This window comes from Equus caballus, chromosome 25 (genome assembly GCF_041296265.1).
Source record: "Equus caballus isolate H_3958 breed thoroughbred chromosome 25, TB-T2T, whole genome shotgun sequence".
NCBI classification, from domain to species: domain Eukaryota; kingdom Metazoa; phylum Chordata; class Mammalia; order Perissodactyla; family Equidae; genus Equus; species Equus caballus.
The window spans coordinates 908,030-931,081 of NC_091708.1; positions in this window are offsets into that span (position 1 = coordinate 908,030).

The window sequence follows — 23,052 nt, forward strand, 5'->3', positions numbered from 1 at the left end:
TGCAGCCTTCTTTCCAAAGGGCGAGTTGGGCCCCACAGCATCTTGCTTCCAGCTCTTTGGGAAGCTAAGAAACAACTCGCTCTGCACAGTGCTCTTACAGCCTACGGGGAACATCACTTCCAAAGGCCTGTGAAACGCAGTTTCTTTGCAGGCCTGATCTGGCTGAAGTAGGACTTCTGCTCTGGGTGTGCTACTTTGCCCTAGAGCTGAAAGGCACAACGTGCAGGCTTCTTTCCAAAGGGCTAGTTGGGCCCCACAGCATCTTGCTTCCAGCTCTTTGGGAAGCTAAGAAACAACTCGCTCTGCACAGTGATCTTACAGCCTACGGGGAACATCACTTCCAAAGGCCTGTGAAACGCAGTTTCTTTGCAGGCCTGATCTGGCTGAAGTAGGACTTCTGCTCTGGGTGTGCTACTTTGCCCTAGAGCTGAAAGGCACAACGTGCAGGCTTCTTTCCAAAGGGAGAGTTGGGCCCCACAGCATCTTGCTTCCAGCTCTTTGGGAAGCTAAGAAACAACTCGCTCTGCACAGTGCTCTTACAGCCTATGGGGAACATCTCTTCCAAAGGCCTGTGAAACGCAGTTTCTTTTCAGGCCTGATCTGGCTGAAGTAGGACTTCTGCTCTCTGTGTGCTACTTTGCCCTAGAGCTGAAAGGCACAACGTGCAGGCTTCTTTCCAAAGGGCGAGTTGGGCCCCACAGCATCTTGCTTCCAGCTCTTTGGGAAGCTAAGAAACAACTCGCTCTGCACAGCGCTCTTACAGCCTACCGGGAACATGTCTTCCAAAGTCCTGTGAAACGCAGTTTCTTTTCAGGCCTGATCTGGCTGAAGTAGCACTTCTGCTCTGGGTGTGCTACTTTGCCCTAGAGCTGAAAGGCACAACGTGCAGGCTTCTTTCCAAAGGGCGAGTTGGGCCCCACAGCATCTTGCTTCCAGCTCTTTGGGAAGCTAAGAAACAACTCGCTCTGCACAGTGCTCTTACAGCCTACCGGGAACATCTCTTCCAAAGGCCTGTGAAACGCAGTTTCTTTGCAGGCCTGATCTGGCTGAAGTAGCACTTCTGCTCTGGGTGTGCTACTTTGCCCTAGAGCTGAAAGGCACAACGTGCAGGCTTCTTTCCAAAGGGCGAGTTGGGCCCCACAGCATCTTGCTTCCAGCTCTTTGGGAAGCTAAGAAACAACTCGCTCTGCACAGTGCTCTTACAGCCTACCGGGAGCATGTCTTCCAAAGGCCTGTGAAACGCAGTTTCTTTGCAGGTCTGATCTGGCTGAAGTAGGACTTCTGCTCTGGGTGTGCTACTTTGCCCTAGAGCTGAAAGGCACAACGTGCAGGCTTCTTTCCAAAGGGCGAGTTGGGCCCCACAGCATCTTGCTTCCAGCTCTTTGGGAAGCTAAGAAACAACTCGCTCTGCACAGTGCTCTTACAGCCTAGTGGGAACATCTCTTCCAACGGCCTGTGAAACGCAGTTTCTTTGCAGGCCTGATCTGGCTGAAGTAGGACTTTTGCTCTGGGTGTGCTACTTTGCCCTAGAGCTGAAAGGCACAACGTGCAGGCTTCTTTCCAAAGGGCGAGTTGGGCCCCACAGCATCTTGCTTCCAGCTCTTTGGGAAGCTAAGAAACAACTCGCTCTGAACAGTGCTCTTACAGCCTAGTGGGAACATCTCTTCCAAAGGCCTGTGAAACGCAGTTTCTTTGCAGGCCTGATCTGGCTGAAGTAGCACTTCTGCTCTGGGTGTGCTACTTTGCCCTAGAGCTGAAAGGCACAACGTGCAGGCTTCTTTCCAAAGGGCGAGTTGGGCCCCACAGCATCTTGCTTCCAGCTCTTTGGGAAGCTAAGAAACAACTCGCTCTGCACAGTGCTCTTACAGCCTAGTGGGAACATCTCTTCCAAAGGCCTGTGAAACGCAGTTTCTTTGCAGGCCTGATCTGGCTGAAGTAGCACTTCTGCTCTGGGTGTGCTACTTTGCCCTAGAGCTGAAAGGCACAACGTGCAGGCTTCTTTCCAAAGGGCGAGTTGGGCCCCACAGCATCTTGCTTCCAGCTCTTTGGGAAGCTAAGAAACAACTCGCTCTGCACAGTGCTCTTACAGCCTACGGGGAACATCACTTCCAAAGGCCTGTGAAACGCAGTTTCTTTGCAGGCCTGATCTGGCTGAAGTAGGACTTCTGCTCTGGGTGTGCTACTTTGCCCTAGAGCTGAAAGGCACAACGTGCAGGCTTCTTTCCAAAGGGCGAGTTGGGCCCCACAGCATCTTGCTTCCAGCTCTTTGGGAAGCTAAGAAACAACTCGCTCTGCACAGTGCTCTTACAGCCTAGTGGGAACATCTCTTCCAAAGGCCTGTGAAACGCAGTTTCTTTGCAGGCCTGATCTGGCTGAAGTAGGACTTCTGCTCTGGGTGTGCTACTTTGCCCTAGAGCTGAAAGGCACAACGTGCAGGCTTCTTTCCAAAGGGCGAGTTGGGCCCCACAGCATCTTGCTTCCAGCTCTTTGGGAAGCTAAGAAACAACTCGCTCTGCACAGTGCTCTTACAGCCTACCGGGAACATGTCTTCCAAAGGCCTGTGAAAGGCAGTTTCTTTGCAGGCCTGATCTGGCTGAAGTAGCACTTCTGCTCTGGGTGTGCTACTTTGCCCTAGAGCTGAAAGGCACAACGTGCAGGCTTCTTTCCAAAGGGCTAGTTGGGCCCCACAGCATCTTGCTTCCAGCTCTTTGGGAAGCTAAGAAACAACTCGCTCTGCACAGTGATCTTACAGCCTACGGGGAACATCTCTTCCAAAGGCCTGTGAAACGCAGTTTCTTTGCAGGCCTGATCTGGCTGAAGTAGCACTTCTGCTCTGGGTGTGCTACTTTGCCCTAGAGCTGAAAGGCACAACGTGCAGGCTTCTTTCCAAAGGGCGAGTTGGGCCCCACAGCATCTTGCTTCCAGCTCTTTGGGAAGCTAAGAAACCACTCGCTCTGCACAGTGCTCTTACAGCCTACCGGGAACATGTCTTCCAAAGGCCTGTGAAACGCAGTTTCTTTGCAGGTCTGATCTGGCTGAAGTAGGACTTCTGCTCTGGGTGTGCTACTTTGCCCTAGAGCTGAAAGGCACAACGTGCAGGCTTCTTTCCAAAGGGCGAGTTGGGCCCCACAGCATCTTGCTTCCAGCTCTTTGGGAAGCTAAGAAACAACTCGCTCTGCACAGTGCTCTTACAGCCTAGTGGGAACATCTCTTCCAACGGCCTGTGAAACGCAGTTTCTTTGCAGGCCTGATCTGGCTGAAGTAGGACTTTTGCTCTGGGTGTGCTACTTTGCCCTAGAGCTGAAAGGCACAACGTGCAGGCTTCTTTCCAAAGGGCGAGTTGGGCCCCACAGCATCTTGCTTCCAGCTCTTTGGGAAGCTAAGAAACAACTCGCTCTGCACAGTGCTCTTACAGCCTACCGGGAACATCTCTTCCAAAGGCCTGTGAAACGCAGTTTCTTTGCAGGCCTGATCTGGCTGAAGTAGCACTTCTGCTCTGGGTGTGCTACTTTGCCCTAGAGCTGAAAGGCACAACGTGCAGGCTTCTTTCCAAAGGGCGAGTTGGGCCCCACAGCATCTTGCTTCCAGCTCTTTGGGAAGCTAAGAAACCACTCGCTCTGCACAGTGCTCTTACAGCCTACCGGGAACATGTCTTCCAAAGGCCTGTGAAACGCAGTTTCTTTGCAGGTCTGATCTGGCTGAAGTAGGACTTCTGCTCTGGGTGTGCTACTTTGCCCTAGAGCTGAAAGGCACAACGTGCAGGCTTCTTTCCAAAGGGCGAGTTGGGCCCCACAGCATCTTGCTTCCAGCTCTTTGGGAAGCTAAGAAACAACTCGCTCTGCACAGTGCTCTTACAGCCTAGTGGGAACATCTCTTCCAACGGCCTGTGAAACGCAGTTTCTTTGCAGGCCTGATCTGGCTGAAGTAGGACTTTTGCTCTGGGTGTGCTACTTTGCCCTAGAGCTGAAAGGCACAACGTGCAGGCTTCTTTCCAAAGGGCGAGTTGGGCCCCACAGCATCTTGCTTCCAGCTCTTTGGGAAGCTAAGAAACAACTCGCTCTGAACAGTGCTCTTACAGCCTAGTGGGAACATCTCTTCCAAAGGCCTGTGAAACGCAGTTTCTTTGCAGGCCTGATCTGGCTGAAGTAGCACTTCTGCTCTGGGTGTGCTACTTTGCCCTAGAGCTGAAAGGCACAACGTGCAGCCTTCTTTCCAAAGGGCGAGTTGGGCCCCACAGCATCTTGCTTCCAGCTCTTTGGGAAGCTAAGAAACAACTCGCTCTGCAGAGTGCTCTTACAGCCTACGGGGAACATCACTTCCAAAGGCCTGTGAAACGCAGTTTCTTTGCAGGCCTGATCTGGCTGAAGTAGGACTTCTGCTCTGGGTGTGCTACTTTGCCCTAGAGCTGAAAGGCACAACGTGCAGGCTTCTTTCCAAAGGGCTAGTTGGGCCCCACAGCATCTTGCTTCCAGCTCTTTGGGAAGCTAAGAAACAACTCGCTCTGCACAGTGATCTTACAGCCTACGGGGAACATCACTTCCAAAGGCCTGTGAAACGCAGTTTCTTTGCAGGCCTGATCTGGCTGAAGTAGGACTTCTGCTCTGGGTGTGCTACTTTGCCCTAGAGCTGAAAGGCACAACGTGCAGGCTTCTTTCCAAAGGGAGAGTTGGGCCCCACAGCATCTTGCTTCCAGCTCTTTGGGAAGCTAAGAAACAACTCGCTCTGCACAGTGCTCTTACAGCCTATGGGGAACATCTCTTCCAAAGGCCTGTGAAACGCAGTTTCTTTTCAGGCCTGATCTGGCTGAAGTAGGACTTCTGCTCTCTGTGTGCTACTTTGCCCTAGAGCTGAAAGGCACAACGTGCAGGCTTCTTTCCAAAGGGCGAGTTGGGCCCCACAGCATCTTGCTTCCAGCTCTTTGGGAAGCTAAGAAACAACTCGCTCTGCACAGTGCTCTTACAGCCTACCGGGAACATCTCTTCCAAAGGCCTGTGAAACGCAGTTTCTTTGCAGGCCTGATCTGGCTGAAGTAGCACTTCTGCTCTGGGTGTGCTACTTTGCCCTAGAGCTGAAAGGCACAACGTGCAGGCTTCTTTCCAAAGGGCGAGTTGGGCCCCACAGCATCTTGCTTCCAGCTCTTTGGGAAGCTAAGAAACAACTCGCTCTGCACAGTGCTCTTACAGCCTACCGGGAGCATGTCTTCCAAAGGCCTGTGAAACGCAGTTTCTTTGCAGGTCTGATCTGGCTGAAGTAGGACTTCTGCTCTGGGTGTGCTACTTTGCCCTAGAGCTGAAAGGCACAACGTGCAGGCTTCTTTCCAAAGGGCGAGTTGGGCCCCACAGCATCTTGCTTCCAGCTCTTTGGGAAGCTAAGAAACAACTCGCTCTGCACAGTGCTCTTACAGCCTAGTGGGAACATCTCTTCCAACGGCCTGTGAAACGCAGTTTCTTTGCAGGCCTGATCTGGCTGAAGTAGGACTTTTGCTCTGGGTGTGCTACTTTGCCCTAGAGCTGAAAGGCACAACGTGCAGGCTTCTTTCCAAAGGGCGAGTTGGGCCCCACAGCATCTTGCTTCCAGCTCTTTGGGAAGCTAAGAAACAACTCGCTCTGCACAGTGCTCTTACAGCCTAGTGGGAACATCTCTTCCAACGGCCTGTGAAACGCAGTTTCTTTGCAGGCCTGATCTGGCTGAAGTAGGACTTTTGCTCTGGGTGTGCTACTTTGCCCTAGAGCTGAAAGGCACAACGTGCAGGCTTCTTTCCAAAGGGCGAGTTGGGCCCCACAGCATCTTGCTTCCAGCTCTTTGGGAAGCTAAGAAACAACTCGCTCTGAACAGTGCTCTTACAGCCTAGTGGGAACATCTCTTCCAAAGGCCTGTGAAACGCAGTTTCTTTGCAGGCCTGATCTGGCTGAAGTAGCACTTCTGCTCTGGGTGTGCTACTTTGCCCTAGAGCTGAAAGGCACAACGTGCAGGCTTCTTTCCAAAGGGCGAGTTGGGCCCCACAGCATCTTGCTTCCAGCTCTTTGGGAAGCTAAGAAACAACTCGCTCTGCACAGTGCTCTTACAGCCTACCGGGAACATGTCTTCCAAAGGCCTGTGAAAGGCAGTTTCTTTGCAGGCCTGATCTGGCTGAAGTAGCACTTCTGCTCTGGGTGTGCTACTTTGCCCTAGAGCTGAAAGGCACAACGTGCAGGCTTCTTTCCAAAGGGCTAGTTGGGCCCCACAGCATCTTGCTTCCAGCTCTTTGGGAAGCTAAGAAACAACTCGCTCTGCACAGTGATCTTACAGCCTACGGGGAACATCTCTTCCAAAGGCCTGTGAAACGCAGTTTCTTTGCAGGCCTGATCTGGCTGAAGTAGCACTTCTGCTCTGGGTGTGCTACTTTGCCCTAGAGCTGAAAGGCACAACGTGCAGGCTTCTTTCCAAAGGGCGAGTTGGGCCCCACAGCATCTTGCTTCCAGCTCTTTGGGAAGCTAAGAAACCACTCGCTCTGCACAGTGCTCTTACAGCCTACCGGGAACATGTCTTCCAAAGGCCTGTGAAACGCAGTTTCTTTGCAGGTCTGATCTGGCTGAAGTAGGACTTCTGCTCTGGGTGTGCTACTTTGCCCTAGAGCTGAAAGGCACAACGTGCAGGCTTCTTTCCAAAGGGCGAGTTGGGCCCCACAGCATCTTGCTTCCAGCTCTTTGGGAAGCTAAGAAACAACTCGCTCTGCACAGTGCTCTTACAGCCTAGTGGGAACATCTCTTCCAACGGCCTGTGAAACGCAGTTTCTTTGCAGGCCTGATCTGGCTGAAGTAGGACTTTTGCTCTGGGTGTGCTACTTTGCCCTAGAGCTGAAAGGCACAACGTGCAGGCTTCTTTCCAAAGGGCGAGTTGGGCCCCACAGCATCTTGCTTCCAGCTCTTTGGGAAGCTAAGAAACAACTCGCTCTGCACAGTGCTCTTACAGCCTACCGGGAACATCTCTTCCAAAGGCCTGTGAAACGCAGTTTCTTTGCAGGCCTGATCTGGCTGAAGTAGCACTTCTGCTCTGGGTGTGCTACTTTGCCCTAGAGCTGAAAGGCACAACGTGCAGGCTTCTTTCCAAAGGGCGAGTTGGGCCCCACAGCATCTTGCTTCCAGCTCTTTGGGAAGCTAAGAAACCACTCGCTCTGCACAGTGCTCTTACAGCCTACCGGGAACATGTCTTCCAAAGGCCTGTGAAACGCAGTTTCTTTGCAGGTCTGATCTGGCTGAAGTAGGACTTCTGCTCTGGGTGTGCTACTTTGCCCTAGAGCTGAAAGGCACAACGTGCAGGCTTCTTTCCAAAGGGCGAGTTGGGCCCCACAGCATCTTGCTTCCAGCTCTTTGGGAAGCTAAGAAACAACTCGCTCTGCACAGTGCTCTTACAGCCTAGTGGGAACATCTCTTCCAACGGCCTGTGAAACGCAGTTTCTTTGCAGGCCTGATCTGGCTGAAGTAGGACTTTTGCTCTGGGTGTGCTACTTTGCCCTAGAGCTGAAAGGCACAACGTGCAGGCTTCTTTCCAAAGGGCGAGTTGGGCCCCACAGCATCTTGCTTCCAGCTCTTTGGGAAGCTAAGAAACAACTCGCTCTGAACAGTGCTCTTACAGCCTAGTGGGAACATCTCTTCCAAAGGCCTGTGAAACGCAGTTTCTTTGCAGGCCTGATCTGGCTGAAGTAGCACTTCTGCTCTGGGTGTGCTACTTTGCCCTAGAGCTGAAAGGCACAACGTGCAGCCTTCTTTCCAAAGGGCGAGTTGGGCCCCACAGCATCTTGCTTCCAGCTCTTTGGGAAGCTAAGAAACAACTCGCTCTGCACAGTGCTCTTACAGCCTACGGGGAACATCACTTCCAAAGGCCTGTGAAACGCAGTTTCTTTGCAGGCCTGATCTGGCTGAAGTAGGACTTCTGCTCTGGGTGTGCTACTTTGCCCTAGAGCTGAAAGGCACAACGTGCAGGCTTCTTTCCAAAGGGCTAGTTGGGCCCCACAGCATCTTGCTTCCAGCTCTTTGGGAAGCTAAGAAACAACTCGCTCTGCACAGTGATCTTACAGCCTACGGGGAACATCACTTCCAAAGGCCTGTGAAACGCAGTTTCTTTGCAGGCCTGATCTGGCTGAAGTAGGACTTCTGCTCTGGGTGTGCTACTTTGCCCTAGAGCTGAAAGGCACAACGTGCAGGCTTCTTTCCAAAGGGAGAGTTGGGCCCCACAGCATCTTGCTTCCAGCTCTTTGGGAAGCTAAGAAACAACTCGCTCTGCACAGTGCTCTTACAGCCTATGGGGAACATCTCTTCCAAAGGCCTGTGAAACGCAGTTTCTTTTCAGGCCTGATCTGGCTGAAGTAGGACTTCTGCTCTCTGTGTGCTACTTTGCCCTAGAGCTGAAAGGCACAACGTGCAGGCTTCTTTCCAAAGGGCGAGTTGGGCCCCACAGCATCTTGCTTCCAGCTCTTTGGGAAGCTAAGAAACAACTCGCTCTGCACAGCGCTCTTACAGCCTACCGGGAACATGTCTTCCAAAGTCCTGTGAAACGCAGTTTCTTTTCAGGCCTGATCTGGCTGAAGTAGCACTTCTGCTCTGGGTGTGCTACTTTGCCCTAGAGCTGAAAGGCACAACGTGCAGGCTTCTTTCCAAAGGGCGAGTTGGGCCCCACAGCATCTTGCTTCCAGCTCTTTGGGAAGCTAAGAAACAACTCGCTCTGCACAGTGCTCTTACAGCCTACCGGGAACATCTCTTCCAAAGGCCTGTGAAACGCAGTTTCTTTGCAGGCCTGATCTGGCTGAAGTAGCACTTCTGCTCTGGGTGTGCTACTTTGCCCTAGAGCTGAAAGGCACAACGTGCAGGCTTCTTTCCAAAGGGCGAGTTGGGCCCCACAGCATCTTGCTTCCAGCTCTTTGGGAAGCTAAGAAACAACTCGCTCTGCACAGTGCTCTTACAGCCTACCGGGAGCATGTCTTCCAAAGGCCTGTGAAACGCAGTTTCTTTGCAGGTCTGATCTGGCTGAAGTAGGACTTCTGCTCTGGGTGTGCTACTTTGCCCTAGAGCTGAAAGGCACAACGTGCAGGCTTCTTTCCAAAGGGCGAGTTGGGCCCCACAGCATCTTGCTTCCAGCTCTTTGGGAAGCTAAGAAACAACTCGCTCTGCACAGTGCTCTTACAGCCTAGTGGGAACATCTCTTCCAACGGCCTGTGAAACGCAGTTTCTTTGCAGGCCTGATCTGGCTGAAGTAGGACTTTTGCTCTGGGTGTGCTACTTTGCCCTAGAGCTGAAAGGCACAACGTGCAGGCTTCTTTCCAAAGGGCGAGTTGGGCCCCACAGCATCTTGCTTCCAGCTCTTTGGGAAGCTAAGAAACAACTCGCTCTGAACAGTGCTCTTACAGCCTAGTGGGAACATCTCTTCCAAAGGCCTGTGAAACGCAGTTTCTTTGCAGGCCTGATCTGGCTGAAGTAGCACTTCTGCTCTGGGTGTGCTACTTTGCCCTAGAGCTGAAAGGCACAACGTGCAGGCTTCTTTCCAAAGGGCGAGTTGGGCCCCACAGCATCTTGCTTCCAGCTCTTTGGGAAGCTAAGAAACAACTCGCTCTGCACAGTGCTCTTACAGCCTACGGGGAACATCACTTTCAAAGGCCTGTGAAACGCAGTTTCTTTGCAGGCCTGATCTGGCTGAAGTAGGACTTCTGCTCTGGGTGTGCTACTTTGCCCTAGAGCTGAAAGGCACAACGTGCAGGCTTCTTTCCAAAGGGCGAGTTGGGCCCCACAGCATCTTGCTTCCAGCTCTTTGGGAAGCTAAGAAACAACTCGCTCTGCACAGTGCTCTTACAGCCTAGTGGGAACATCTCTTCCAAAGGCCTGTGAAACGCAGTTTCTTTGCAGGCCTGATCTGGCTGAAGTAGGACTTCTGCTCTGGGTGTGCTACTTTGCCCTAGAGCTGAAAGGCACAACGTGCAGGCTTCTTTCCAAAGGGCTAGTTGGGCCCCACAGCATCTTGCTTCCAGCTCTTTGGGAAGCTAAGAAACAACTCGCTCTGCACAGTGATCTTACAGCCTACGGGGAACATCACTTCCAAAGGCCTGTGAAACGCAGTTTCTTTGCAGGCCTGATCTGGCTGAAGTAGGACTTCTGCTCTGGGTGTGCTACTTTGCCCTAGAGCTGAAAGGCACAACGTGCAGGCTTCTTTCCAAAGGGAGAGTTGGGCCCCACAGCATCTTGCTTCCAGCTCTTTGGGAAGCTAAGAAACAACTCGCTCTGCACAGTGCTCTTACAGCCTATGGGGAACATCTCTTCCAAAGGCCTGTGAAACGCAGTTTCTTTGCAGGCCTGATCTGGCTGAAGTAGGACTTCTGCTCTCTGTGTGCTACTTTGCCCTAGAGCTGAAAGGCACAACGTGCAGGCTTCTTTCCAAAGGGCGAGTTGGGCCCCACAGCATCTTGCTTCCAGCTCTTTGGGAAGCTAAGAAACAACTCGCTCTGCACAGCGCTCTTACAGCCTACCGGGAACATGTCTTCCAAAGTCCTGTGAAACGCAGTTTCTTTTCAGGCCTGATCTGGCTGAAGTAGCACTTCTGCTCTGGGTGTGGTACTTTGCCCTAGAGCTGAAAGGCACAACGTGCAGGCTTCTTTCCAAAGGGCGAGTTGGGCCCCACAGCATCTTGCTTCCAGCTCTTTGGGAAGCTAAGAAACAACTCGCTCTGCACAGTGCTCTTACAGCCTACCGGGAACATCTCTTCCAAAGGCCTGTGAAACGCAGTTTCTTTGCAGGCCTGATCTGGCTGAAGTAGCACTTCTGCTCTGGGTGTGCTACTTTGCCCTAGAGCTGAAAGGCACAACGTGCAGGCTTCTTTCCAAAGGGCGAGTTGGGCCCCACAGCATCTTGCTTCCAGCTCTTTGGGAAGCTAAGAAACAACTCGCTCTGCACAGTGCTCTTACAGCCTACCGGGAACATGTCTTCCAAAGGCCTGTGAAACGCAGTTTCTTTGCAGGCCTGATCTGGCTGAAGTAGGACTTCTGCTCTGGGTGTGCTACTTTGCCCTAGAGCTGAAAGGCACAACGTGCAGGCTTCTTTCCAAAGGGCGAGTTGGGCCCCACAGCATCTTGCTTCCAGCTCTTTGGGAAGCTAAGAAACAACTCGCTCTGCACAGTGCTCTTACAGCCTAGTGGGAACATCTCTTCCAACGGTCTGTGAAACGCAGTTTCTTTGCAGGCCTGATCTGGCTGAAGTAGGACTTTTGCTCTGGGTGTGCTACTTTGCCCTAGAGCTGAAAGGCACAACGTGCAGGCTTCTTTCCAAAGGGCGAGTTGGGCCCCACAGCATCTTGCTTCCAGCTCTTTGGGAAGCTAAGAAACAACTCGCTCTGAACAGTGCTCTTACAGCCTAGTGGGAACATCTCTTCCAAAGGCCTGTGAAACGCAGTTTCTTTGCAGGCCTGATCTGGCTGAAGTAGCACTTCTGCTCTGGGTGTGCTACTTTGCCCTAGAGCTGAAAGGCACAACGTGCAGCCTTCTTTCCAAAGGGCGAGTTGGGCCCCACAGCATCTTGCTTCCAGCTCTTTGGGAAGCTAAGAAACAACTCGCTCTGCACAGTGCTCTTACAGCCTACGGGGAACATCACTTCCAAAGGCCTGTGAAACGCAGTTTCTTTGCAGGCCTGATCTGGCTGAAGTAGGACTTCTGCTCTGGGTGTGCTACTTTGCCCTAGAGCTGAAAGGCACAACGTGCAGGCTTCTTTCCAAAGGGCGAGTTGGGCCCCACAGCATCTTGCTTCCAGCTCTTTGGGAAGCTAAGAAACAACTCGCTCTGCACAGTGCTCTTACAGCCTACCGGGAGCATCACTTCCAAAGGCCTGTGAAACGCAGTTTCTTTTCAGGCCTGATCTGGCTGAAGTAGCACTTCTGCTCTGGGTGTGCTACTTTGCCCTAGAGCTGAAAGGCACAACGTGCAGGCTTCTTTCCAAAGGGCGAGTTGGGCCCCACAGCATCTTGCTTCCAGCTCTTTGGGAAGCTAAGAAACAACTCGCTCTGCACAGTGCTCTTACAGCCTAGTGGGAACATCTCTTCCAAAGGCCTGTGAAACGCAGTTTCTTTGCAGGCCTGATCTGGCTGAAGTAGGACTTCTGCTCTGGGTGTGCTACTTTGCCCTAGAGCTGAAAGGCACAACGTGCAGGCTTCTTTCCAAAGGGCGAGTTGGGCCCCACAGCATCTTGCTTCCTGCTCTTTGGGAAGCTAAGAAACAACTCGCTCTGCACAGTGCTCTTACAGCCTACCGGGAACATGTCTTCCAAAGGCCTGTGAAACGCAGTTTCTTTGCAGGCCTGATCTGGCTGAAGTAGGACTTCTGCTCTGGGTGTGCTACTTTGCCCTAGAGCTGAAAGGCACAACGTGCAGGCTTCTTTCCAAAGGGAGAGTTGGGCCCCACAGCATCTTGCTTCCAGCTCTTTGGGAAGCTAAGAAACAACTCGCTCTGAACAGTGCTCTTACAGCCTATGGGGAACATCTCTTCCAAAGGCCTGTGAAACGCAGTTTCTTTGCAGGCCTGATCTGGCTGAAGTAGGACTTCTGCTCTCTGTGTGCTACTTTGCCCTAGAGCTGAAAGGCACAACGTGCAGGCTTCTTTCCAAAGGGCGAGTTGGGCCCCACAGCATCTTGCTTCCAGCTCTTTGGGAAGCTAAGAAACAACTCGCTCTGCACAGCGCTCTTACAGCCTACCGGGAACATGTCTTCCAAAGTCCTGTGAAACGCAGTTTCTTTTCAGGCCTGATCTGGCTGAAGTAGCACTTCTGCTCTGGGTGTGGTACTTTGCCCTAGAGCTGAAAGGCACAACGTGCAGGCTTCTTTCCAAAGGGCGAGTTGGGCCCCACAGCATCTTGCTTCCAGCTCTTTGGGAAGCTAAGAAACAACTCGCTCTGCACAGTGCTCTTACAGCCTACCGGGAACATGTCTTCCAAAGGCCTGTGAAACGCAGTTTCTTTGCAGGCCTGATCTGGCTGAAGTAGGACTTCTGCTCTGGGTGTGCTACTTTGCCCTAGAGCTGAAAGGCACAACGTGCAGGCTTCTTTCCAAAGGGCGAGTTGGGCCCCACAGCATCTTGCTTCCAGCTCTTTGGGAAGCTAAGAAACAACTCGCTCTGCACAGTGCTCTTACAGCCTAGTGGGAACATCTCTTCCAACGGTCTGTGAAACGCAGTTTCTTTGCAGGCCTGATCTGGCTGAAGTAGGACTTTTGCTCTGGGTGTGCTACTTTGCCCTAGAGCTGAAAGGCACAACGTGCAGGCTTCTTTCCAAAGGGCGAGTTGGGCCCCACAGCATCTTGCTTCCAGCTCTTTGGGAAGCTAAGAAACAACTCGCTCTGAACAGTGCTCTTACAGCCTAGTGGGAACATCTCTTCCAAAGGCCTGTGAAACGCAGTTTCTTTGCAGGCCTGATCTGGCTGAAGTAGCACTTCTGCTCTGGGTGTGCTACTTTGCCCTAGAGCTGAAAGGCACAACGTGCAGCCTTCTTTCCAAAGGGCGAGTTGGGCCCCACAGCATCTTGCTTCCAGCTCTTTGGGAAGCTAAGAAACAACTCGCTCTGCACAGTGCTCTTACAGCCTACGGGGAACATCACTTCCAAAGGCCTGTGAAACGCAGTTTCTTTGCAGGCCTGATCTGGCTGAAGTAGGACTTCTGCTCTGGGTGTGCTACTTTGCCCTAGAGCTGAAAGGCACAACGTGCAGGCTTCTTTCCAAAGGGCGAGTTGGGCCCCACAGCATCTTGCTTCCAGCTCTTTGGGAAGCTAAGAAACAACTCGCTCTGCACAGTGCTCTTACAGCCTAGTGGGAACATCTCTTCCAAAGGCCTGTGAAACGCAGTTTCTTTGCAGGCCTGATCTGGCTGAAGTAGGACTTCTGCTCTGGGTGTGCTACTTTGCCCTACAGCTGAAAGGCACAACGTGCAGGCTTCTTTCCAAAGGGCGAGTTGGGCCCCACAGCATCTTGCTTCCAGCTCTTTGGGAAGCTAAGAAACAACTCGCTCTGCACAGTGCTCTTACAGCCTAGTGGGAACATCTCTTCCAAAGGCCTGTGAAACGCAGTTTCTTTGCAGGCCTGATCTGGCTGAAGTAGGACTTCTGCTCTGGGTGTGCTACTTTGCCCTAGAGCTGAAAGGCACAACGTGCAGGCTTCTTTCCAAAGGGCGAGTTGGGCCCCACAGCATCTTGCTTCCAGCTCTTTGGGAAGCTAAGAAACAACTCGCTCTGCAGAGTGCTCTTACAGCCTACCGGGAACATCTCTTCCAAAGGCCTGTGAAACGCAGTTTCTTTGCAGGCCTGATCTGGCTGAAGTAGCACTTCTGCTCTGGGTGTGCTACTTTGCCCTAGAGCTGAAAGGCACAACGTGCAGGCTTCTTTCCAAAGGGCGAGTTGGGCCCCACAGCATCTTGCTTCCAGCTCTTTGGGAAGCTAAGAAACAACTCGCTCTGCACAGTGCTCTTACAGCCTACCGGGAACATCTCTTCCAAAGGCCTGTGAAACGCAGTTTCTTTGCAGGCCTGATCTGGCTGAAGTAGCACTTCTGCTCTGGGTGTGCTACTTTGCCCTAGAACTGAAAGGCACAACGTGCAGGCTTCTTTCCAAAGGGCGAGTTGGGCCCCACAGCATCTTGCTTCCAGCTCTTTGGGAAGCTAAGAAACAACTCGCTCTGCACAGTGCTCTTACAGCCTACGGGGAACATCACTTCCAAAGGCCTGTGAAACGCAGTTTCATTGCAGGCCTGATCTGGCTGAAGTAGGACTTCTGCTCTGGGTGTGCTACTTTGCCCTAGAGCTGAAAGGCACAACGTGCAGGCTTCTTTCCAAAGGGCGAGTTGGGCCCCACAGCATCTTGCTTCCAGCTCTTTGGGAAGCTAAGAAACAACTCGCTCTGCACAGTGCTCTTACAGCCTACCGGGAGCATCACTTCCAAAGGCCTGTGAAACGCAGTTTCTTTTCAGGCCTGATCTGGCTGAAGTAGCACTTCTGCTCTGGGTGTGCTACTTTGCCCTAGAGCTGAAAGGCACAACGTGCAGGCTTCTTTCCAAAGGGCGAGTTGGGCCCCACAGCATCTTGCTTCCAGCTCTTTGGGAAGCTAAGAAACAACTCGCTCTGCACAGTGCTCTTACAGCCTAGTGGGAACATCTCTTCCAAAGGCCTGTGAAACGCAGTTTCTTTGCAGGCCTGATCTGGCTGAAGTAGGACTTCTGCTCTGGGTGTGCTACTTTGCCCTAGAGCTGAAAGGCACAACGTGCAGGCTTCTTTCCAAAGGGCGAGTTGGGCCCCACAGCATCTTGCTTCCTGCTCTTTGGGAAGCTAAGAAACAACTCGCTCTGCACAGTGCTCTTACAGCCTACCGGGAACATGTCTTCCAAAGGCCTGTGAAACGCAGTTTCTTTGCAGGCCTGATCTGGCTGAAGTAGGACTTCTGCTCTGGGTGTGCTACTTTGCCCTAGAGCTGAAAGGCACAACGTGCAGTCTTCTTTCCAAAGGGCGAGTTGGGCCCCACAGCATCTTGCTTCCAGCTCTTTGGGAAGCTAAGAAACAACTCGCTCTGAACAGTGCTCTCACAGCCTAGTGGGAACATCTCTTCCAAAGGCCTGTGAAACGCAGTTTCTTTGCAGGCCTGATCTGGCTGAAGTAGCACTTCTGCTCTGGGTGTGCTACTTTGCCCTAGAGCTGAAAGGCACAACGTGCAGGCTTCTTTCCAAAGGGCGAGTTGGGCCCCACAGCATCTTGCTTCCAGCTCTTTGGGAAGCTAAGAAACAACTCGCTCTGCACAGTGCTCTTACAGCCTAGTGGGAACATGTCTTCCAAAGGCCTGTGAAACGCAGTTTCTTTGCAGGCCTGATCTGGCTGAAGTAGGACTTCTGCTCTGGGTGTGCTACTTTGCCCTAGAGCTGAAAGGCACAACGTGCAGGTTTCTTTCCAAAGGGCGAGTTGGGCCCCACAGCATCTTGCTTCCAGCTCTTTGGGAAGCTAAGAAACAACTCGCTCTGCACAGTGCTCTTACAGCCTACCGGGAACATGTCTTCCAAAGGCCTGTGAAACGCAGTTTCTTTGCAGGTCTGATCTGGCTGAAGTAGGACTTCTGCTCTGGGTGTGCTACTTTGCCCTAGACCTGAAAGGCACAACGTGCAGGCTTCTTTCCAAAGGGCGAGTTGGGCCCCACAGCATCTTGCTTCCAGCTCTTTGGGAAGCTAAGAAACAACTCGCTCTGCACAGTGCTCTTGGAGCCTACCGGGAACATCTCTTCCAAAGTCCTGTGAAACGCAGTTTCTTAGAAGGCCTGATCTGGCTGAAGTAGCACTTCTGCTCTGGGTGTGCTACTTTGCCCTAGAGCTGAAAGGCACAACGTGCAGGCTTCTTTCCAAAGGGCGAGTTGGGCCCCACAGCATCTTGCTTCCAGCTCTTTGGGAAGCTAAGAAACAACTCGCTCTGCACAGTGCTCTTACAGCCTAGTGGGAAAATCTCTTCCAAAGGCCTGTGAAACGCAGTTTCTTTGCAGGCCTGATCTGGCTGAAGTAGCACTTCTGCTCTGGGTGTGCTACTTTGCCCTAGAGCTGAAATGCACAACGTGCAGGCTTCTTTCCAAAGGGCGAGTTGGGCCCCACAGCATCTTGCTTCCAGCTCTTTGGGAAGCTAAGAAACAACTCGCTCTGCACAGTGCTCTTACAGCCTACGGGGAACATCACTTCCAAAGGCCTGTGAAACGCAGTCTCTTTGCAGGCCTGATCTGGCTGAAGTAGGACTTCTGCTCTGGGTGTGCTACTTTGCCCTAGAGCTGAAAGGCACAACGTGCAGGCTTCTTTCCAAAGGGCGAGTTGGGCCCCACAGCATCTTGCTTCCAGCTCTTTGGGAAGCTAAGAAACAACTCGCTCTGCACAGTGCTCTTACAGCCTACGGGGAACATCTCTTCCAATGGCCTGTGAAACGCAGTTTCTTTGCAGGCCTGATCTGGCTGAAGTAGCACTTCTGCTCTGGGTGTGCTACTTTGCCCTAGAGCTGAAAGGCACAACGTGCAGGCTTCTTTCCAAAGGGCGAGTTGGGCCCCACAGCATCTTGCTTCCAGCTCTTTGGGAAGCTAAGAAACAACTCGCTCTGCACAGTGCTCTTACAGCCTACCGGGAACATGTCTTCCAAAGGCCTGTGAAACGCAGTTTCTTTCCAGGCCTGATCTGGCTGAAGTAGCACTTCTGCTCTGGGTGTGCTACTTTGCCCTAGAGCTGAAAGGCACAACGTGCAGGCTTCTTTCCAAAGGGCGAGTTGGGCCCCACAGCATCTTGCTTCCAGCTCTTTGGGAAGCTAAGAAACAACTCGCTCTGCACAGTGCTCTTACAGCCTACGGGGAACATCACTTCCAAAGGCCTGTGAAACGCAGTTTCTTTGCAGGCCTGATCTGGCTGAAGTAGGACTTCTGCTCTGGGTGTGCTACTTTGCCCTAGAGCTGAAAGGCACAACGTGCAGGCTTCTTTCCAAAGGGCGAGTTGGGCCCCACAGCATCTTGCTTCCAGCTCTTTGGGAAGCTAAGAAACAACTCGCTCTGCACAGTGCTCTTACAGCCTAGTGGGAACATCTCTTCCAAAGGCCTGTGAAACGCAATTTCTTTGCAGGCCTGATCTGGCTGAAGTAGGACTTCTGCTCTGGGTGTGCTACTTTGCCCTAGAGCTGAAAGGCACAACGTGCAGGCTTCTTTCCAAAGGGCGAGTTGGGCCCCACAGCATCTTGCTTCCAGCTCTTTGGGAAGCTAAGAAACAACTCGCTCTGCACAGTGCTCTTACAGCCTACCGGGAACATGTCTTCCAAAGGCCTGTGAAACGCAGTTTCTTTGCAGGCCTGATCTGGCTGAAGTAGCACTTCTGCTCTGGGTGTGCTACTTTGCCCTAGAGCTGAAAGGCACAACGTGCAGGCTTCTTTCCAAAGGGCGAGTTGGGCCCCACAGCATCTTGCTTCCAGCTCTTTGGGAAGCTAAGAAACAACTCGCTCTGCACAGTGCTCTTACAGCCTACAGGGAACATGTCTTCCAAAGGCCTGTGAAACGCAGTTTCTTTGCAGGCCTCATCTGGCTGAAGTAGCACTTCTGCTCTGGGTGTGCTACTTTGCCCTAGAGCTGAAAGGCACAACGTGCAGGCTTCTTTCCAAAGGGCGAGTTGGGCCCCACAGCATCTTGCTTCCAGCTCTTTGGGAAGCTAAGAAACAACTCGCTCTGCACAGTGCTCTTACGGCCTAGTGGGAACATCTCTTCCAACGGCCTGTGAAACGCAGTTTCTTTGCAGGCCTGATCTGGCTGAAGTAGGACTTCTGCTCTGGGTGTGCTACTTTGCCCTAGAGCTGAAAGGCACAACGTGCAGGCTTCTTTCCAAAGGGCGAGTTGGGCCCCACAGCATCTTGCTTCCAGCTCTTTGGGAAGCTAAGAAACAACTCGCTCTGAACAGTGCTCTTACAGCCTAGTGGGAACATCTCTTCCAAAGGCCTGTGAAACGCAGTTTCTTTGCAGGCCTGATCTGGCTGAAGTAGCACTTCTGCTCTGGGTGTGCTACTTTGCCCTAGAGCTGAAAGGCACAACGTGCAGGCTTCTTTCCAAAGGGCGAGTTGGGCCCCACAGCATCTTGCTTCCAGCTCTTTGGGAAGCTAAGAAACAACTCGCTCTGCACAGTGCTCTTACAGCCTAGTGGGAACATCTCTTCCAAAGGCCTGTGAAACGCAGTTTCTTTGCAGGCATGATCTGGCTGAAGTAGCACTTCTGCTCTGGGTGTGCTACTTTGCCCTAGAGCTGAAAGGCACAACGTGCAGGCTTCTTTCCAAAGGGCGAGTTGGGCCCCACAGCATCTTGCTTCCAGCTCTTTGGGAAGCTAAGAAACAACTCGCTCTGCAAAGTGCTCTTACAGCCTATGGGAAACATCACTTCCAAAGGCCTGTGAAACGCAGTTTCTTTGCAGGCGTGATCTGGCTGAAGTAGGACTTCTGCTCTGGGTGTGCTACTTTGCCCTAGAGCTGAAAGGCACAACGTGCAGGCTTCTTTCCAAAGGGCGAGTTGGGCCCCACAGCATCTTGCTTCCAGCTCTTTGGGAAGCTAAGAAACAACTCGCTCTGAACAGTGCTCTCACAGCCTAGTGGGAACATCTCTTCCAAAGGCCTGTGAAACGCAGTTTCTTTGCAGGCCTGATCTGGCTGAAGTAGCACTTCTGCTCTGGGTGTGCTACTTTGCCCTAGAGCTGAAAGGCACAACGTGCAGGCTTCTTTCCAAAGGGCGAGTTGGGCCCCACAGCATCTTGCTTCCAGCTCTTTGGGAAGCTAAGAAACAACTCGCTCTGCACAGTGCTCTTACAGCCTACCGGGAACATCTCTTCCAAAGGCCTGTGAAACGCAGTTTCTTTGCAGGCCTGATCTGGCTGAAGTAGGACTTCTGCTCTGGGTGTGCTACTTTGCCCTAGAGCTGAAAGGCACAACGTGCAGGCTTCTTTCCAAAGGGCGAGTTGGGCCCCACAGCATCTTGCTTCCAGCTCTTTGGGAAGCTAAGAAACAACTCGCTCTGCACAGTGCTCTTACAGCCTACCGGGAACATGTCTTCCAAAGGCCTGTGAAACGCAGTTTCTTTGCAGGCCTGATCTGGCTGAAGTAGCACTTCTGCTCTGGGTGTGCTACTTTGCCCTAGAGCTGAAAGGCACAACGTGCAGGCTTCTTTACAAAGGGCGAGTTGGGCCCCACAGCATCTTGCTTCCAGCTCTTTGGGAAGCTAAGAAACAGCTCGCTCTGCACAGTGCTCTTACGGCCTAGTGGGAACATCTCTTCCAACGGCCTGTGAAACGCAGTTTCTTTGCAGGCCTGATCTGGCTGAAGTAGGACTTCTGCTCTGGGTGTGCTACTTTGCCCTAGAGCTGAAAGGCACAACGAGCAGGCTTCTTTCCAAAGGGCGAGTTGGGCCCCACAGCATCTTGCTTCCAGCTCTTTGGGAAGCTAAGAAACAACTCGCTCTGAACAGTGCTCTTACAGCCTAGTGGGAACATCTCTTCCAAAGGCCTGTGAAACGCAGTCTCTTTGCAGGCCTGATCTGGCTGAAGTAGCACTTCTGCTCTGGGTGTGCTACTTTGCCCTAGAGCTGAAAGGCACAACGTGCAGGCTTCTTTCCAAAGGGCGAGTTGGGCCCCACAGCATCTTGCTTCCAGCTCTTTGGGAAGCTAAGAAACAACTCGCTCTGCACAGTGCTCTTACAGCCTACGGGGAACATCACTTCCAAAGGCCTGTGAAACGCAGTTTCTTTGCAGGCCTGATCTGGCTGAAGTAGGACTTCTGCTCTGGGTGTGCTACTTTGCCCTAGAGCTGAAAGGCACAACGTGCAGGCTTCTTTCCAAAGGGCGAGTTGGGCCCCACAGCATCTTGCTTCCAGCTCTTTGGGAAGCTAAGAAACAACTCGCTCTGCACAGTGCTCTTACAGCCTAGTGGGAACATCTCTTCCAAAGGCCTGTGAAACGCAATTTCTTTGCAGGCCTGATCTGGCTGAAGTAGGACTTCTGCTCTGGGTGTGCTACTTTGCCCTAGAGCTGAAAGGCACAACGTGCAGGCTTCTTTCCAAAGGGCGAGTTGGGCCCCACAGCATCTTGCTTCCAGCTCTTTGGGAAGCTAAGAAACAACTCGCTCTGCACAGTGCTCTTACAGCCTACCGGGAACATGTCTTCCAAAGGCCTGTGAAACGCAGCTTCTTTGCAGGCCTGATCTGGCTGAAGTAGCACTTCTGCTCTGGGTGTGCTACTTTGCCCTAGAGCTGAAAGGCACAACGTGCAGGCTTCTTTCCAAAGGGCGAGTTGGGCCCCACAGCATCTTGCTTCCAGGTCTTTGGGAAGCTAAGAAACAACTCGCTCTGCACAGTGCTCTTACAGCCTACCGGGAACATCTCTTCCAAAGGCCTGTGAAACGCAGTTTCTTTGCAGGCCTGATCTGGCTGAAGTAGCACTTCTGCTCTGGGTGTGCTACTTTGCCCTAGAGCTGAAAGGCACAACGTGCAGGCTTCTTTCCAAAGGGCGAGTTGGGCCCCACAGCATCTTGCTTCCAGCTCTTTGGGAAGCTAAGAAACAACTCGCTCGGCACAGTGCTCTTACAGCCTAGTGGGAACATCTCTTCCAACGGCCTGTGAAACGCAGTTTCTTTGCAGGCCTGATCTGGCTGAAGTAGGACTTCTGCTCTGGGTGTGCTACTTTGCCCTAGAGCTGAAAGGCACAACGTGCAGGCTTCTTTCCAAAGGGCGAGTTGGGCCCCACAGCATCTTGCTTCCAGCTCTTTGGGAAGCTAAGAAACAACTCGCTCTGAACAGTGCTCTTAGAGCCTAGTGGGAACATCTCTTCCAAAGACCTGTGAAACGCAGTTTCTTTGCAGGCCTGATCTGGCTGAAGTAGCACTTCTGCTCTGGGTGTGCTACTTTGCCCTAGAGCTGAAAGGCACAACGTGCAGGCTTCTTTCCAAAGGGCGAGTTGGGCCCCACAGCATCTTGCTTCCAGCTCTTTGGGAAGCTAAGAAACAACTCGCTCTGCACAGTGCTCTTACAGCCTAGTGGGAACATCTCTTCCAAAGGCCTGTGAAACGCAGTTTCTTTGCAGGCCTGATCTGGCTGAAGTAGCACTTCTGCTCTGGGTGTGCTACTTTGCCCTAGAGCTGAAAGGCACAACGTGCAGGCTTCTTTCCAAAGGGCGAGTTGGGCCCCACAGCATCTTGCTTCCAGCTCTTTGGGAAGCTAAGAAACAACTCGCTCTGCACAGTGCTCTTACAGCCTACCGGGAACATCTCTTCCAAAGGCCTGTGAAACGCAGTTTCTTTGCAGGCCTGATCTGGCTGAAGTAGGACTTCTGCTCTGGGTGTGCTACTTTGCCCTAGAGCTGAAAGGCACAACGTGCAGGCTTCTTTCCAAAGGGCGAGTTGGGCCCCACAGCATCTTGCTTCCAGCTCTTTGGGAAGCTAAGAAACAACTCGCTCTGCACAGTGCTCTTACAGCCTACCGGGAACATGTCTTCCAAAGGCCTGTGAAACGCAGTTTCTTTGCAGGTCTGATCTGGCTGAAGTAGGACTTCTGCTCTGGGTGTGCTACTTTGCCCTAGAGCTGAAAGGCACAACGTGCAGGCTTCTTTCCAAAGGGCGAGTTGGGCCCCACAGCATCTTGCTTCCAGCTCTTTGGGAAGCTAAGAAACAACTCGCTCTGCGCAGTGCTCTTACAGCCTACGGGGAACATCACTTCCAAAGGCCTGTGAAACGCAGTTTCTTTGCAGGCCTGATCTGGCTGAAGTAGGACTTCTGCTCTGGGTGTGCTACTTTGCCCTAGAGCTGAAAGGCACAACGTGCAGGCTTCTTTCCAAAGGGCGAGTTGGGCCCCACAGCAACTTGCTTCCAGCTCTTTGGGAAGCTAAGAAACAACTCGCTCTGCACAGTGCTCTTACAGCCTAGTGGGAACATCTCTTCCAAAGGCCTGTGAAACGCAATTTCTTTGCAGGCCTGATCTGGCTGAAGTAGGACTTCTGCTCTGGGTGTGCTACTTTGCCCTAGAGCTGAAAGGCACAACGTGCAGGCTTCTTTCCAAAGGGCGAGTTGGGCCCCACAGCATCTTGCTTCCAGCTCTTTGGGAAGCTAAGAAACAACTCGCTCTGCACAGTGCTCTTACAGCCTACCGGGAACATGTCTTCCAAAGGCCTGTGAAACGCAGTTTCTTTGCAGGCCTGATCTGGCTGAAGTAGCACTTCTGCTCTGGGTGTGCTACTTTGCCCTAGAGCTGAAAGGCACAACGTGCAGGCTTCTTTCCAAAGGGCGAGTTGGGCCCCACAGCATCTTGCTTCCAGCTCTTTGGGAAGCTAAGAAACAACTCGCTCTGAACAGTGCTCTCACAGCCTAGTGGGAACATCTCTTCCAAAGGCCTGTGAAACGCAGTTTCTTTGCAGGCCTGATCTGGCTGAAGTAGCACTTCTGCTCTGGGTGTGCTACTTTGCCCTAGAGCTGAAAGGCACAACGTGCAGGCTTCTTTCCAAAGGGCGAGTTGGGCCCCACAGCATCTTGCTTCCAGCTCTTTGGGAAGCTAA